General features: G+C 47.9%; 1 protein-coding gene across 1 annotated transcript in view; it reads left to right on the top strand.

Annotated features, from left to right (window-relative positions):
* The first annotated feature begins 1,491 nt into the window (after positions 1 to 1,491).
* OTUD7A (OTU deubiquitinase 7A) overlaps positions 1,492 to 6,000 on the top strand; it is a 371,485-nt gene continuing 366,976 nt past the window's right edge. Inside the window, exon 1 of the mRNA XM_023255010.2 lies at positions 1,492 to 1,685. The gene's annotated coding sequence lies outside the window, so the exon portion shown is untranslated. The remainder of the gene's footprint in view (positions 1,686 to 6,000) is intronic.

Genomic DNA, 6,000 nt, shown 5'->3' with positions numbered 1-6,000 from the left:
ACATTATTTTTACTAGGGGATTGAAAATTAAAATGACACTTAAGTACCTCTCCACAACTATGAAAATGCCACATATGCATATATACACATATATATTTGCTGTAAAAATTATACACATATACGTATCAAATACCAAGCAAGGATGCAGGAAAGTGAAACTCATACACTGCTGGTGGTTATGAAGATGGTATACACACTCTGGAAAACTGTAGCATTACTACAGTGTTGAACAATTTTTCCATTAGCACTCCAAGGTATTTACCCAACTAATTTGAAAACTTTTGTCCATACAAAACTCTGCATGCAACTGTTTGGAGAATATCTATTCACGATTGCCCAAAGCTGGAAATCACCCAAATATCTTTCAATGGATGAATAAACAAAATGTGATACAAATAATGGGATAGCATCCAACAATAAAAAGAACTATTGATATACACAACATGGGTGAATCTCAAAGGCATAATGGTGAATGAATAAAGTCATACTAAAAATGTTGCATATGGCAATTCCATATACATAACATTCTCAAAAATGCAACACTACAGCTACGTAGGCTAAACTATGTCACTGGTTGCATGTTAGGGTGTGGCTATAAAAAGGGCCAGAGACAATTCTTGGGTATCCTAATTGTACCGGTGGCTACAAGAATCTAAACAAGTGTTTTAAACCCCTTCCTCCCAAAAAAGTCAATTTTACTGTATACTAATTCAAAAAGTCAAATAAATCACTAAACATTATTAAACATATACATAATGTTTAAAACTAAGCAAGTGGTCCTAAAGTAAGAGTAAAATAACAGTTGTCAAGAAACACAAGAGGATGGTACTAACCTGTAACTGAACGCACTAGTTGGAGGAGAGGGGTCTGATTACATACACCCTGAGAGTGATGTGGGAGTGAACAGAAAGCAGTGGGCAGGCCTTAGTATCAGTTACAGGAACCATTTGAAGTGGTGGCATGAAGTATTAAGAGGAAGGCAAGAAATGGGGAAAGGTCAGAACCCTAGTTTAGGAGGCAAAAGGAGCAATTTCGCATTAGAGTGATGCATTGACCCCCAAGCAGGGCTTGGAAAAGGAGCCGAGACAGGATGGGTGAGAGAAAGTTTGGGAAGAGTGAGCAGGCGGTCAGAAATGAGAAAGGTGGACGCACACACTGGGAGGCCAGGGAAGGCAAAGGCAGGCTATTTAAGTAGCTCTTCCTGCAGTTCCCCAGGTGCCAAGGGGCAACGCAAAAGGCGAGCACATCGGCGAGGAGAAACCGTGCAACATTCCGGGAGGTCTAGCCCGGCGCGGACCGTTTCCGCGAGCACGCGCGCTCGGAGGACGGCGCCGGTGGGGCGGGGGCGGGGAGCGGCGCGCGCTCGTCCACGAGAGGCGGGGGCGGGGCGCGGCGACCGGTGACGTCAGGGCAGGGCGCGCGCCGGCCGGCTGCGGGCGGAGCCGGGAGGCGGGCACTGCGCGCGGCCGCGGGCGGAGCGGAGGGGCGCGAGGGGCGGAGCGGAGCGCAAGAGAAGGCGGGGGAGGAGAGGCCCCCGGGACCGCGAGCGGCAGCTGGGGAGGGGGCCGCGGAGCCGGAGAGCGAGCAAAACAGCTGATCTGATTTTCCCTTAAAGCGAGAGAAAATGGAAGTCGGGTAGCGGCGACTGCGGCGCTGCAGGCTGGCGGAGCGGAGCGGCGCGGCAGGTGAGACGGCGCTGGCCGCGGTGCTGCTGGCGGCGGCGGGGCCGGGGCCGCGGACGCGGACGAGGCAGGTGCGCTGTTGGAGAGCGGGCGCCGGGTCCCTCCGCGCTTCGCGGAGAGGCAGGTGGGCGCAGGCACAGGGGGCGACCCTGGGGCCAAGGCGCAAAGGCACAGGAGGCGCGGGGGTCGCGGGCACCGCGCAGGGCTCGCGGCGCGCTGCATTGCGGGCTCCGCTCTGGACCCCGCGGGCGCCGGCTCCGGCCCGGCGCTCGTCTCCTAAGCAGGGCGCGGCGCTCCGGCTGGGTCGGGGCCGGCATCTCCTCGGGCCCCCTTAGCTGTCTACACTGGAACGTGATGACAGGCGTGAGGGGACCGGCCCCTCAGTTCGTGTGGGCGCGCAGGGGGTCCCGCGGCGCCGGCAGACTCCCAGGCACGGTGGGGCCCCAGAGAAGCGCGTGAGGCCGCTAGCCGGGTGCCCGGGCTGTGGCTGCGTGGGCCACCGTGGCCCGGCGCACCGCCCGCTCGCTCGCTTGCTCCTCTGGGTCTGGCTGGACAGCAGGGGAACCGTTAATGCAATTTGGCTGTGAACCCCGGAGGCCTTCCCTAGTATCTTCTCACTGGAGGGGAAAAAAATTGCCTCTGTTGTGCTTTAAGTGCTCCTTTAAATTTGAGAAATGTCAGTGATGTCATCATTAACAAAAACTTTCCTTCATTGGACACAACCTCTCAAGTGTACCCTCCTCCCGGTGCAGCTATTGCAGCCCTTTGAGAATCTTTGTAATAAAATGGATTTGCTTTTGCTTTCTAAACTCAACAGCATTACAGAAATGAAAACGGATTTTATTTTTATTTATTGGCTTGAGAATCAATAGATTTGAGAGTAGCTGAAAGGAAACTTGTTAGATCCTGGTGGATCTGGGAATCGCTTCATCCACACCACAAGGATCCACGGGAAAGTGTCATGCATGATACTTACATGCTTATTGCCTTGCCTTATCTCTGTAAATGAAAGTGAGCTGTGAGATGAAAAATTTTGTAAATGATATTATATTTGATGTGGCAGATGATGTGTCCAGGAAAAGGTGGACAGTGTGGCCTAAATTTTTATAGGCCTTGATTGCTTCAGGAGAATCTGTAGGTTTTCTTCCTTCAGCACCCCCCCCACACACCCTCCAGGATGGGTCTGGGAGCAGCCTGCCCTGGGGAAAGGAGTGGCAGCTTCTGTAGGGTCCTCCCTGCCTTTCATTTTCTTACTATAACAGCTGTGTGTCCCACCAGCCTCCAAGGCCAATTCAGCACCAGGGAGGGTGGAGAGAGTGCAGAGGCTGGAGACCTACCAGCCCAGCACACCAAATTTTGCGGGAATTTCCCCCCTAAATGAAAGCAATAGGCCATTATTCTTGTGTATGTGTGAGCATTCCATTAGTACTGGTTATTATGGTAACAAAAGTAAGCAAGTTCCCCAGATAGTCTGCATATCTACTTAAGACTATCATATCGAAAAGATATTCAATAAGGGACAAAGTATTGACATTTTTGCATTTAATAATTAATGACTACCCCTAATTGCTTAAAATAAGCATGCCTTAAATTATTAGTGTGATCACATTGGATCTGTAAAGAATTTAATACCATATGCCATGTAAAAGTTTGAGTCTGATCAGGAATGTGAAGCTTTGAAACCCTGGATGGGAGTGAAGGAAATTAGGAAGCAGTGGTTTACTTTAGGGTGATGTTCAGGATGGCAGTGGAGAGAACCCATTGCTTCATGGAATCTTGCCAGGTTGTGGGTCTCAGCCTGGATCTTATATGGCAGGTGTCCCCTTAGGAAGTGACTGCTGAGGACCTTAGCCCTAGTGGAGACTAGCAGTGGAATTGTCAAGAAGGTGAACTGTCTGTTCTCACCTTGTGGAGAAGGGAAGGAGCACCATTCACCGAAGCAAGCAATGTGTCCATGGCCTCTCACCTCTTGGGAGTTGCCAAATGTATTCACAATGGCAAGGCCGGATGAGACAGGAATGTAGCAGAATTGTCTCCTACTTTTAGGTGACTTTGGTCTCACTGCATGTAGCTGCTTTAGAACTTGAGCTCGTTGGTCATAGCTGAGTTTTTCCTATAATTGAAGTATTTCCAGTTATTACATGGAATAGTATGAACATTCTTTTTAGGCTCCGAGCTATGAACTCTTTAGAAATTGAGACTGTGAAACCATTCTGTCCACATATCCATTGTTTTTAACCTGTAGACCTGTGAAAATATTTATCATAATGTTTTTTTTATGTAACTCACCACAGTATTTTAAAAATACAAATGTGTTTCCAACAATCATTAAGTATATGTCACTTATTTCTTAAAACATTTCAAAATCAAGCACTTTAAAGCCTTTTCACCCCATTTGTATGCTTAGAGTATCACGTGTTCTGTTTCAAAGAAGCCAAAATTGCCTTGCTTTTCTTTTTGCTCCCTTTGGATCTTAAGGTCATTTACTCCTGTCTTAGGCCCACAGAATAAAGGCTGAGTCAGCTCCTGCAGGACCAGCAGGGGGCGTGCTAAATGCAGGTTGGCAAACCTCTACCTGAGCTACCTTGGGAGAGGATCTGGGATGACCAGGTTGGGGGTGTGTGTGGGTGTGTGCATGTGAGTGTGCGCCTGTGTGCACCGCCACTCCGTGTGCCTGTAGCCTAAGGGATGGAGATTAAAGGAAGGATGGGCAAATTACTTGAATAGCCAGAATTTGTGGCCTTCCAAAACACAGGCCTCCCTCAAAGAGGCAGAGAGATTGCTTTAACTTTAAGTGCTTCTGATCTTTGGAGAGTGGCAGTTGGTTCTAGTCTGAAGATTCAGTGCCTTCTCAGACTGCAGAAGGGAGAGTGTTGGCTTGGGGAGGATCTGCTGGCCTCCTAGAACTGCTGGTCTGCATCATGGTCCTGGTGAGCACGTTAGTGCCAGCCAGGACAGCAGGTGGAAATGCCACCAACTCCCTGTAAAGTTTCCTCTTGGGTTTGACTCCTATTGACATAAACCGTAGGACCCTGTGTCTATGGCACTTCCCAAAGGCTTTATTTACCTGCCTTACCAGGGTTATTGGCCTCAGGATTTCTATCATGGAATAAAGCAAATATTTATTCACTGTACATTTCTTTTCTCATAGAAAATGGAAACAGAAGAGGCAACTGTGCTTTTTGCTTAAATGTGCTTAATCGAACTTCAAGCATGTGCAGGTTTTTCATCAGCAAGTTCCTTGGGAGGCTTCTCCTTGGAGGAGCTGAGCTGCTGCGTGTATGTCATCTTGCTCAGCTGGGATGGGTGTTTCCCAGGGCTTTTTTGATCACTGCAGTGTGTAGAGTGATACTGAGAACCAAAGACTCTTCTCTCTTCCCCAGGTTCCTCCTGGAGCCCACATGCAAAAGGGAAACAATAATGCCTTGAAGGGAATAGACTTTCTACTAGAGAACTATCCAAATGCTATGACTGGATATTTATTTATACATTTTGTTCTATCAAAAATGCATGTTAAACTGAATTATTGATTTCAAAGGGGCAAATGAGAATAATTTGTTTTTCAGCTTTGTGCTGAACCATGCTCTTTGCTTGGAGCTCTCTAAATGGCTACAGGGGGATGTGCCCCTAGATAAAATAATAGGTTGACACCTCATCCCTTTAGAAGAAGTCCATCCCTGAGGATGACCACAGAACATCCTACTCAAAGAGAACCCTGAGATCCACAGGCATTTAAGTGGAAATAAAACATGCTGGTTTCTATTGGTAATAAAGCTAATTTGAAAATATTTTACCTCTGAAAGTTGGAGGTAGAGTTTTATTTGCCCTTGATTAGTCTGCTGTCTCCCAGATAGTCTTTATGCCTAACCCAGAATAAGATGGCCTTAACACAGATGAGAGAGAGTAGGCAAAGTGGGAGCCACTTTCGCCGCACTTTGGGGATAGAGTTCTTTATTGTTCATGGTAATAGACTGGAAAAGTGGGTTGAAAATAAGTCTTTAAATTCTGAAATTGAGAGATAGGCTGGACGCTGCCTTTTTACCTGCCTGTGTTGCGGCGCTGTGTTTAGCTGGCTGGTTTGTGCGTTATATCTCTTGACCAGAAAGTGGGGTGGAAGGATAAAAACCCTTCATTTACTCCCACATCAGCCACAGCTGACCACCCTGGACAAGGCACAGCGTGGTCATGCTCTAGAATCCTTATGGAAAAAGGAGAGAGCTATCCTCGTCTCCAACACCTTATCTAGTAAAATCACTTTCTTGCATGAAACCCCAGTCCTTGCTATTATAGATTTGCACTGCCCACCAATGCGTATTCT

This window comes from Felis catus, chromosome B3 (genome assembly GCF_018350175.1).
Source record: "Felis catus isolate Fca126 chromosome B3, F.catus_Fca126_mat1.0, whole genome shotgun sequence".
Classification (NCBI taxonomy): Eukaryota; Metazoa; Chordata; class Mammalia; order Carnivora; family Felidae; genus Felis; species Felis catus.
The sequence above is the reverse complement of the archived record's forward strand: the minus strand, read 5'-3'. Positions and strand labels throughout refer to the sequence as shown.